The sequence below is a fragment of the Uranotaenia lowii genome, chromosome 2 (assembly GCF_029784155.1).
Source record: "Uranotaenia lowii strain MFRU-FL chromosome 2, ASM2978415v1, whole genome shotgun sequence".
In the NCBI taxonomy this organism is placed as follows: Eukaryota; Metazoa; Arthropoda; class Insecta; order Diptera; family Culicidae; genus Uranotaenia; species Uranotaenia lowii.
The window spans coordinates 114,132,143-114,144,329 of record NC_073692.1 but is presented as its reverse complement, the minus strand read 5'-3'; the positions used below and the strand labels follow the sequence as shown (position 1 = coordinate 114,144,329).

Here is a 12,187-nt window from a genome sequence, read left to right as displayed (position 1 = left end):
TTTTCCCTTGTTTTTCCCGAACTGAGTTCCGCTTTGTTTATCTCGTTGTTGAACTCTCGTGGATTTCGGGAAAACCCCGAACCGCGGAAAACTGTATTTGCGAGGGAGATGGATTTCGGTAGCAAACCCATTTGAGCGCATGCCCACGCGAACCGAACCGATCGAGTAAAGGGACACCCGAAGAGCCACTTCTTCGGTCGGGGCACCCGAATCATCGGTCCAGCCAGTCAGTGGAGGCTGCTGCTGAACCCGAATCGGAAACCGAGCGACCCATATCATCCCGTTTTAGTTGGTGCGGTCAGGTCCGGAATGTTTTGTGCTGGCATCCGAGCTTCAGTTCTACTGGCGCCTTCATTCGGGACGCGTTCACGACGTGTGTGTCCGGGACCGGGTGCTTTTCGCGGGATATTCGCGTGCGAGGATTTTTCCGACGACGGATGCCCTTTGTGACGCGTGTGACGAAGCGTGTCGTCGTGGTCCAGTGTCCGCATCCGGGTCAAAACGGGCGGCTCCGGTAGGTTTTTCGTTTCGAAGCAAAGTTTGGACCTGGTGTGTTTTCCAAGGTCTGGAACTTAGTTTGCACCCTAGAGGGTATCTTCCTTGGTTTGGGGGGCAAAACGGGCACACCTGGAGGATTGTGAGTTCCGGGATCCTGGTGGGCGGATTGGATCCGGAGGAATTTGCACGGTTCGGTTTCGTTTGTTCTCCAGTTTTCTATCGGGAAGTCATGCTGGTGTAATCGAGCAGCGTTAGCATTATTAATTATTCATCGCTTTTCCGCCAGTTGATGAAGATGAGATTGGCCGGGTCGTGGGAAAAGCAGATGACGATAAGACGATGCTCTGTGGACTGAGAAACGACGCTTCTCGTTTTCGGCGGTGGGAAAAGTTGTGAATGATAACAGTCCGATCGCTGTCACTCGATTGTACCTACAGCTGGCAGCAAATCGGTGTGGGATGAGGTCGATCCAGTTCAGTGTAGCTATCTTGTACAATTAATCCGGTTGGATGTCGATAGATCTGGACTTGCCACAGCTGTCATTCTCTGTTGGGCAAACTGGACCACCCGAATTGGCCGACAGGAGGGGTGAATAATTAATTCGATAATGAAAATATAATCTGATTATACCGAGAGATATATTGGAAAGAGTTTTTCCTACCCTTTGTCGTGAATTTCTTGAAAGATTCCAACTGTACCAGTACGTTGCAGGATAATAATGATGCTCTAAACCGAAATGCTGACGATGATGACAATGATGGAAATCTTTCTCGATGATACGTCTTGATGGGAACCGGTAATTTACTTATCACCCTTTAATGTGCTAAAGTACACAGTTGAGATTTGAGCTAAACGGCTCGTCCTTTCAATATCCGCCTGTTCGACAAAATCACTGTAAGGCGAAGTCTGGGTCTGTTATGCCTCTGTCTCATTCTCTTGAGGTAGGGCTTTATGTGTATGAATGTCTGTGAATGTGGGCGTGGGGTTGTGATTCTACCTTCCTTCTTCCAAAGAAGGGGAGCTACTACAGGAAATTGGTCGTGATTTATGAGTTCAGTGAACATGATTCAGTGCAGTTTAAGTGAAGAGTTATTGCAACTGGTTGTGCGGAATGAATGAGAATACTCTGGCAGGATCGCCATGGTATGAAGCACTAGCAGCAGCCGACTCCTCTAGATGAAGTGCAGTGGCAGTGAAAATTTAGCCCCTCAGCTTTCTCGATGTCAGTGCAAGTGCACTTTCTTCAAATATCAAGTGTGAACTACTGTAAAGTATCGATCTTGAGGCGGAAAACCTTTTTGTACCACACGTAGCCAGAAAAAAAAACCGTTTTCGTTTTGGCACGGGGCTTATCAGGTGAGTGGAATCAGCGGAACCCATAACTCGTGACTGCTGATGTGAAAAAAGTGAAACAATATTTTTCGGCGGCTGCCAGTTGCCTGCGAAAAGCAAAAAAAAACCGCAGGCACGTTCTCAAACCTATAGTGGAAGCGTGAAAATTTTTGGAATATTGCAAAAAACTTGTGTCTGACCGACGACCGATAACTTTGAATTGGAATCGACCGACCGACCGACCGAAAGCGGCGAACCAGCAGTTGTTCCTGCAGCCAGGCGAAAGGAATGTGAGTTTTCCCGATCTGAAATTGATAGTTTTTCAATCAGTTCTATGTTTGTTGTGTTGGGGCTTTTTTTTGTTGCAATCGAGTGATCGTTTTTGATTTTGTGAATGCTGTTGTAACATTATGTAACATCATGATGTTTTACTAGAAATTCATAAGAAGTGAACCAATCTAAATCATATACTTTGTAACAGTAAAGGCATTCAAATTTTTTTTTTTTTAAATTAAGTGATTTCCACAGGAGAGATATCAACAATATCAATAGAAAAAATATCTTCATTGAAATCGTTTAAAAATCATCAAAAACAACTTCCTCTGGAATAATTTTCTTCTAAGAGAAACAATACTTAGTGGTGCTAACAATGAGAAACTTTATGGCAGAATAAAATTTCAGAGATTTTCACATGTATTCTGAAATTAAATGTTGGATGGAGGAAAAATGGAGGTTTAAATATTGCTTTAAAAATATGCCATGAAGATGTTCATATTATACTCTAATGATTGACGTATTTAAATAATTATTTTTATTATAATCGTTTCGTGTGGGAGACATTTCAAAGCGATGAAAAATATTTTCAAGTCACATTTTGTAAGATTTTTCAAACTAAGTGCAATAACAAAACAAAAAAAAAAGTTTTTAAGTTTACAGGTTTGTTGTTTTGTTCTTTTTGGCAAATTTTAAGATCATTTCATTTATGTAAAACATTCCAGTTTCGAGATAAAGATAAGAAATCAAGAATTCGAGGGATCAAGTATCCTCATTCTCCCCTTAACTTTTCTATATTGTGGATTAAAAACAAGATCAACTTTCTTCAAGAATTTTCGGCGTTTTTGTAAAGTAGCAATAGATTTGTTTTTGTTTTTTTTTCTATTGGGTTTTCGGGCCAAACGGTCTATTACAGGCATGTCAAACTCGTTTAGGTGAGCGGGCCGCATTAAAAAATGTTTATGACGTAGAAGGCCGCAGCCAAAATCAGTTAAATCGGTACATTCAGCTTTAGTTTTTTTGCAGTAATATTTTAAATAAAAATCAGTGGTGTTTTTTTGTGACAATTTAAGACGGGACAACGCGGGCCGCATGCGGCCCGCGAACCCCTAGTTTGACATGCCTGGTCTATTATATAATAAAAAGTCATAGATTTTTTTAAGCGTAAGTGAAATGTTTAATAACACTAGTTTACAAAATTCAAAAAAAATCGTGAACTTCATTGACCGATCTATATTTTTTATGTAAAATCGGGCGCTGAATCCGAAAATGAAATTCAAAAAAAATTTGTCTTTATCGCAAACTTTGTCTTTCACGCAATGAGTACTTTTTACGCATTGCGATTTTTACGAGTTTCCGGCCGAAATACAATCTTTGAACCGCAATAACTTTTTTGTTTTAAGCCCAATCGTGTTCTAGTCTTGGAGTGAAATATTTGTCTCAACTTAGGCTTCAATAAAATCAATCAGAAAAAATAATCGGCTGATGAAGAAAAAATTTATTATTGAAAAAAAAACAGTATTTTTTGCTTCTCTCGAGCATTATACCTTAAAATCCTATTCACGTTTGAGACTCAAGAAACCTCTCCCCATGGTCAGATCGTTCTGAAAATTGGCATGTTACCTTCTGGTAAGCTTAAAAAATAATTTTGACTCGAAGCGAGCGAGATTTACCATGTTTAATTCTTCCTATACAATGATAAGTATACTGCGGTTCGTTAAATTATTCAGAAATGCAGAAAATTACTGTTATGGTAAAGTAACCGTAACTTCTTCAATTTTCAACCGATTTTGAACAATAACCACTTTGAATCATTGTTTTGAATCCACATTCAAGGCCAATAGAAAATCCGATTTTTTAAATGTTACCATCGAGTCTAAAACTTTCACTCAAACTAAATTTTCTCTAAAAAAATGCATTTTTTGTAATTTTTTCTTTCATTAAGCCACTTATATCAACAGTACTGTTGATGTTGCGCAAAAATGATGTTCAGATGATCGATAGCATATTCGTTCACCTTTAATATGCAAAACAGTGATTTCGAATTACTGTTATGCAGTTCGAAATATTTCAATCTAAGTACATGTACTTTTTTTATTTTTCCAAAATTTCATATTTCGAGCATAAATTAAAAACTGTTCTAATAAGATTTTTTTCGAATTTCATTTTCGGATTCAGCGCCAAATTTCACTTTTAAAATTACCTTTAGTTTTCTGAGTTCAAAAATGCTGTAAACTAGGGTAATTATCAACTAAGATGCTTTATAATTTAAATACTTGGAATTTCTGATTTCACTCGAACTTTCCTCTGGTTATCTATTTATTTTTCCGGCAATATTTAAGATCCCTGGAATCGAGAAATAAGTCAATCTTTTTTTCCGGGCATTTCCGGGATCCCGGGAAAATCAAAAATGAATATTTTAACTCTTCACCACTGCATACCTGCAAACCTTATCTAGATGTAATTTTTTCAAATGTTCAAGTCGTTATCATAGCAACGCTGAATGAAGGGGTGGGGTAATTTTCACGCCCCCCCCCCTCCGCTCAAGGTGTCCCCAAAGAAAAAAGTTTATTTTTGCACTAATAATTCTGCTTTACAGAGATATCATCATATCATCAGAGATATCGCAAGATATCTAAGAGAAAAAACGTAAACTATTAGAGTTAAGGGGCTTTCGTGGGATAATATGTCGAACAATTTAACTCTAACTTGAGTTAAGAGGGGCCTAAACTCAAGCATTTCAGAATTGTTCGCATTTTTTAGCAAATCAGGCTAAATTTCATTCAAAACTAGGCAAAATCTGGACATTTGATTATGAATTTGTCAACACTTATTCTGAACAAATTCAAGCAGAAGACAATTTTTTTATTTATATTATGTTACTCGGCCCAGCCTCGAGAATGCTTACACTATGGAATAAACAAAACATAACTTTTTTCTATATTAAATAGACAATATGATTTAGGATATTCTAGCTAGTAAAAACTATGTTTTGGTTATGACATATTTTGTTTTCATTTGAAAGTATTTTACGGATTCAATGGCGGCTGAATTATTTTTTCTTAGTTTTGTCGCAAATTGAACTTATTACAGTAACTATCAGTTTCAAATGATGATTTGCAGTGTAGAAAAGGTAGAACATACAAAAATATCTCCCGTTTTTATTAAGAACCAACAAGAAATATTTTATTCAATTGCATTATTTGTGAGGAATTTTATAAATAAGTCATTCATGGATAGATTCATTATAACTTAAGTTTATTGAAACAGATAAAAGTCGGGAATTATTGAAAATAAAAAGATTATTAAGTTCTCGAGCTTTGCTGAGAATAAAATTATTCAAACTGGAATGTTAACTTTTAAAGCAAAAGAATGAATAATATTAAATTAATCATTATGTTATGTTATAATGTTATATTAATGTTAAATTACTCATTATTGAAAATATCGTTGGTTTACACACTCTAAACCTCTTTTTCCGAAAATTAAATATAAAAAATTTAAAAACTTTTCTTAATTTTAGAAAGTTTAGAAGAACTATTTAACAAAAGTTTCTGCATATGCATTTGCATTTGATCTGATATAAATCTTATTCTTTATTTGAAAATTGTAATCTGCATTTCATTTTGAAAATTTGAACACATTACATAAGCATAATTTTTGTGTGTATCGAAGTTTATAAATTGAAATTTACGTTTGAATTAAAAAATCGGAAATTCCTGCTTTGGTTCCGATTGTAACATTGACCTCAATTTTGTATTTGAGTTTCATTCCTTATTTTTATCCATAATCTTGATTTGAAATTTTGACTTTGATTTGGGACACTTAATTGTGGTTCTGAATATGATTTGATTTTATGTTTTAAACTTTACTCATAAAAGTTTATATCTGTATCTCAACGGAATTCGAATATGATTCTTTTGTTTAAGTTTTTAGATTTGGAATCAAGCTAACTTCTTCTCAATTGCCATGAGGAAACTATTTGTTCTGATTTTAATGGAGTTCAAACTATGCGATCAATGATGAAATTTAAAGAATTAAACTACAGTAGTTTTTCGATTTTATCACGCTTAATTCACCGTGATAAGGGCAACACCGTGAGTTTGGCGAAACTTGAAATTAAAATGGAAAAATGGCAAATGATTTATGAATGATTTACAAAAACAACGTGATAAAATCGAAACAATAACCGTGATCAAATCGAGCGTGAATTTAGCAAGTATTGGAAAATTGAACAGTGATAAAATCGAAAAACTACTGGATCTCTCTCTTTCAATTTTTCTATTTAAAACAACTAAATTTTGGTAACAGATAAATTTTGTATATTGCCTGCACTCTTTCAAAATGATTGCACGTGGTGCATTACCAATTTTTGTTTGAAGATGCCATAAAATACTTTTTACGCAGATATTATGGTTATTTGAAGGCAATATACTGAAATTCACTCCCAGATTCTTTGTATGTTTAAAATTTATTTCCTGATTTTTTAAATGTTTAAATAATTATGTATTTTCTGGGAAGGCATTTGCAAATAAAAACGAATATTTGGCGCCTCTCGATCAAATTTACCCCAAGCCCCCCGATGTCTTAATCAAGCCCTGAGTGATAGTATTGGTAAAATATTATTCAAACGAACCACAACTGAATTATTTGCGACGTTTTTTAAACTCAAATGAATGAAATGATGGTTTTTATTTGGTGGCTCACGATTTTTCAGATTCTCTAAAAAAAATTAAAGAAATCGGAATACATTTAGAAAAACTTACCATTGTATTTTTATATTTTTAATAAATTTTCTATAAATTTTATAAATATTTCAGACCCATGCACTCTCCCCTTATAATTGTCGACGAAATGGCTGGATTTTATTCTTGAAGACATTTTAAACTTGTCTGCTAGCTACAGCCGAATGTGTTCATGAAGTTTTGATTTTAAAATTATTAAATTTCCGAAAAAAAAAATTAAAAAAATCGTTGAACTTCTTACTTGTATTAAAAAAAAATAATCGATAAATTCTAGACATTATACACTAATGATTTATGGTCATTCGCCGCAATGTATTGTTGTTGAATTTTATCGACGTTTTTCGGCCAGTTCAAAGTTCAAAAAAACATTTTTACCAGTAGCCAGACGATTTGAGCTACCCTGGCTTTCAGTGGACACTAAAATTATATTTATAATTAGAAATTGATACTGAAATAGCAAATTTTTATGTTTCACTAGCTGATCCCATACGAACTTGTTCGCTTTCAACTTGGAATATGCCATGAAAACTTTGTTTGAAAGTCAATTGCCAAGCAACTTCCAGATGCACTTCCGAATTCATTGTTTAGTAATAATTTCAAAAATATTGGACAACCACTTTTTTATCGTTTGCTGCTAAATTTGAAATCAGGAATCAATTGACCGTGCCGAAAAAAGCCCGTATTTATTTCGACTCGATCGTTGAATAACAACGCAATTATTGCCAACAAGTTAAACCCCTTTCGGTGGTCTCCAATACAATCTTTGATATCTGAAATCAATTGCCCTTCTCTCAAAACTCCCGTATGCAAATTTTCAAAGCAATCCATTGCATAATAACCTAAATATTGCTAAAACAGTGAAAATTAATTAAAATGGACGACCTTTTTCGTCGACCCCTGGCAAAACATTTAACATTTAAAATCGAATGATCATCTCTGAAAGCTACCGTGTGCAAATTTTCATCCCAATCCGATGTACTGCAAAAATTACAAAATTATTGAAAGGATAATATGGACGACCCCCATTGCCAGCTCCTTACACTGAAATTAATACCTGAAATCGATTGCTCGTTCCTCAAAACTCTCGTGTACCAATTTTCATCTGAAGCCGATGTATAAAAGCGACAATATCGCATCAACTGTGAATAATTAATAAGAACGACCCCTTTGGCCGACCCTTGACTTTAATTTGGATAAGTGAAATCAATTGTTTGTCCCTTATAACTCCTATGTGCAAATTTTCATCCCAATCCGATATATAATAACGTGAATTTCACTAAAATATTGAAAAGTTAATATGGACGACCCCTTTTGCCGGCCCCTCTTGCCGGCCCCTTACACTGAATTTAATACCTCAAATCGATTGCACGAGACTCAAAACTATCGTGTACCAATTTTCATCTGAATACAATATATTATAACGTCAATATCGCAAAAACAGCGAACAGTTAATATGGACGACCCCTTCGGCTGACCCCTTACACTAAATTTAAAAGCTCCAATACATTCTCCAAGATTGTGGAAAATAATGTAGAACTGTAGTAAATTTACTTTTAAGATGATCCTAAATACTCATAAAAAATGTTTAATACAAAGTTTTTTTTTCTTGATTTCAAACACAGAAAACCTTCCTGACCTCTCCTCGGTTAAAGCATTTCAAAAGTGCCAATCAACCGGCAATCAGGTCCTTCAATTAGCCACGTTCTTCTAAGTTGGATGAAAAAAAAAAAATTCCCACAAAAAAAATCTCTCCTCTCAAATTAGCGTTCCGACCATTTCTGCTAACCTTCTACCGCGCGTAGGAAGGTACAGGACGATTATTAACCTTCCACGGATTGCTGAAATGCGCACTTGGCTGCCAGAAGTGAAATTGAGCAGCAGCAACAACAAAAAATAAGAGTGAAGTGAAATAAAACGTTTGCCTTAATTGGGTCAATCGGTCGAATCGAGGCTTAACATTTTATGGCTATTTGATGATCGGGATAAATTTGCCAGGGCAATTGTACCATCGAAATGTATGTAAATCGTTCATTATCCCTCTGACGGTAATTGTTTTCCGCGGTAAGGTAAACTCTATTTGGAACCGTATTTGATGTTGATTTTAATGCTTTGGCAAGCGTTCAGTTGAAGCGAAAATACATTTACGAGGTAACTTGCCCTTTTCAAATTTAGTGCGAAGCCAATTAGAGACGTGGAAGAGTTAAACAATTTTCCATTACCCAAGGACAAGCTATGCGTCCATTGGCTTTGGCTTGAAATTCTTGACATTTCAGATGAAATCATTTTTGATCAAAGTCAAAAGAGCCAGATTTAGTGGAAGGTTGATTCATTAGCGTCTACGTGAAGAATCAAAATCAGAGAATCGGTCGCGATAAACGCTTTGTACGAGGAAGAGCTAGACCATGAACTGCACAAGTGGATTTTTTTTTAGATAACACTGTTAAGCACAAACTTTTCGATTTTTTTTTTTTTAGATAACACTGTTTAGCACAAATTTTTCGATTTATTGAATAACTAGATTCTGAGATCAAATAGGGATTGGTATAAATTTCATATCAATCCCACTTTGACACAGAATCTGGTTTTCCAAACTTCGTGAAGTTTCCATTTTTAGAACTATTTGTTAAACACGAATATCAGATTTTAAGCACAGGACATCAAGAAGAAAAAATTTCTGAAATTAAAGTGCCTATTTGGATTCCACGCTACCAAATGTATCAAAATTAGTTCTCTAAGTATTTGCACCTTCGAAAAATGTGAATGATGTTGCCTTGAGTAATGATTACCGTCAAACGGGGCATCATGCAACAGCGGGGTTCGATGCAACATTTATATAACACTACATTGAATCAATTTTTAATTTAATTTTTTGTAATAAAGTTATCTTTTAATGATAACAAAATGATGATGATATAATTTCTCGCATCTTCAGCTAGTTGTCTTAAGTTTTTTATTTTTATGTAAAATTTGAAAAATCGAGCAATAAATGTACAAATTTTAACATTTTTTGATGCCGAAAATACTTTACCCAGTATGACGGACCGGCTTGATAAAATTACCTACAAACTTTTTACAGGTTTCCTCATATTATACCAACATTGTTGGTGTAAAAATATTTTTCGAACAATCACCCAATTTTTTTAAATGAATATTTTTAATATTCAGTTAGGTGTCTGGGGTTAAATGCAACAAAATGCAAATCAAAGAAATACCTTGTAAATCTCGTTTCCATGTGTTGGAATATGAATGTTTTGAATCACCCGTTTGTAAACATTTAAATTTCATTCATCCAAACATTTATTTTTATGATTTCAGCTTTTAGAATTTTTCGTAGTATTATTTAACCCCTAAATGTATGCAGCATCCTAAATTTCAGAAAAAATGTGAAAATTTGTTTTTACAGACCCAAAAACTACTGAAATTGGTGTTGTCATGCGTAATGGTCTTCAAGACATCGCAAATATATTAAAAATTATAAATTTTCGTACGTGTTCATAAGATTTTTCATAGAAAACAAAGTTTGTTGCAAGTAACCCCATTTTCTAAGAAGGGTGAAAATCGCATGTTTTTAGAAAATTAAAAATAACTGAAGAAACCAATAATTTTTTTAACTACGCCAATTTGATGTCCCAGTCACCTTAAAACTTTTGATGCATAAAGGATACGATTAACTGTGAACATAAGTTTTTTAGAAGCTATTGAAGTTGAAAATTGTTGCATGTTGCCCCAGTTGACGGTATATAAATATTCGGGGAGTCATACATACAGATTTTTCTGTTTTATAGATTTTTCAACGCAAATACAGATGAGATACAGAAACAGGGGCGGGATAATGGAACTCGAAACAATCGAGTTTCGTTCGATTTGACCAATTACCGATCTCGATTCGAATGGAACGTTTTGCGATGATCTACTACCCGATTTACTCGAAATCTAGTACGTTGAAATTTAGAACTCGGACGAGATTCGTAAAACTGATTCTAAGTCGATTCGAGTTCAACTCGAAACTGGTAACTCGAATCGAATAGGATTCATAATTTGACCCCAGATTTTCAAACCTTGATACAGATTCATTTAGATTTTTTTTTTAATAAATTTTAAAACATTTGTTGATAAATCAGTCCCCAGGATCTTATTGAAGGTTGCCCGGATAATGAATACAAAATTTGGGAACAATCCAGCCCGGCCCAGTTATCCGGATTTTATTGAAAAATGCCTGGATTATGCCCGGATAATAAAAAAACACACACAAATTGTGCTGAAAGTTTTTTTTTTAATCTATTTATGCCTCTGAAACGAAATTATTGAGCAAGTTTTATGAAATAATCATGAAAGGTTTTTTGGAAGCATAAAATAGAATTTTAAATCTGTCGATAAGGCAAGTTGAAAAAATTTTTTGTTCGTGTTTTTTTTTTCTTCGTTCTAGTTGAGAAATATCTGGATTTTGATAAAATTTGCCCATTGCAACAGATTTTGGTCAACAATTTAAAAATCGTATGCCCTGAATTTGCCTGGTTTTTATATTAAATTGCCCGAATTTGTCCGGCCAGGATACGTGCTGAAAAAATGCTGGCAATCTTAGTTCAATTCTGTTAAATCTCTTTGAACCTTTATTTTTCCATCTGAACTTTACCGCTAACTACTGTTTTGCTTGCATCTGCATAAAAAATCTCCAAGTCACCCTCAAATAGAGTACAAGAATCTTTCTATTGCATATTTTCCTATAAATCAATCCATATGAGTTCTTTTATTGGCAAGCTGTTTATCTAGGGCAGGTTGGTGTTTTGAAATTCCCCTTATTAAGCGTATTGAAAAGAAAATTACTTGAGAATCGAATAAAAAATATCATTTCATACCTGGTAGGACTCGTTCAAAATAAATAAGGTTTGCGTCGTCAGGTTTTCAATTCAAAACCTATCAAGAATACAAAATTAAAGCCAAAGGTAGATTTATGATTGGATGAATTTAAAAAATAAATTTGAATGAATTCAAGGTCAAATACGAAAGGCTATTTATTTTTTGAAAGCACTTGAAAACCACAAAAATTGACCACAATTTGACCTACATTTTTCACAATTGCAGGTCAAAAATATCTCGAATTTTTTTTTTCGATACCTCATTGAGATAACAAAAAGGATTTGGTTGTATGGTTCAGACTCTGATTTGAAATTCACCCAATAGGTAAATTTCATCGACTGAACCTGAAATTCGACGTGTTGCATCTCGACAATCACTGAAGCTTATCCTACATCTAATATTTTTCAATTACTCAAAGTTCCGTATCTTATATTGAATAAATTTTTATTGTTACAACCAGGCATAAAATTTAAGATGAGTTT

The 12,187-nt window shown here is 34.4% G+C and overlaps 1 protein-coding gene across 1 annotated transcript in view; it reads left to right on the top strand.

Annotated features, from left to right (window-relative positions):
• The first annotated feature begins 352 nt into the window (after positions 1-352).
• The window catches only part of LOC129741790 (opioid-binding protein/cell adhesion molecule homolog), a 404,129-nt gene continuing 392,294 nt past the window's right edge, over positions 353-12,187 (top strand). The window contains exon 1 of the mRNA XM_055733577.1: positions 353-2,120. The gene's annotated coding sequence lies outside the window, so the exon portion shown is untranslated. The remainder of the gene's footprint in view (positions 2,121-12,187) is intronic.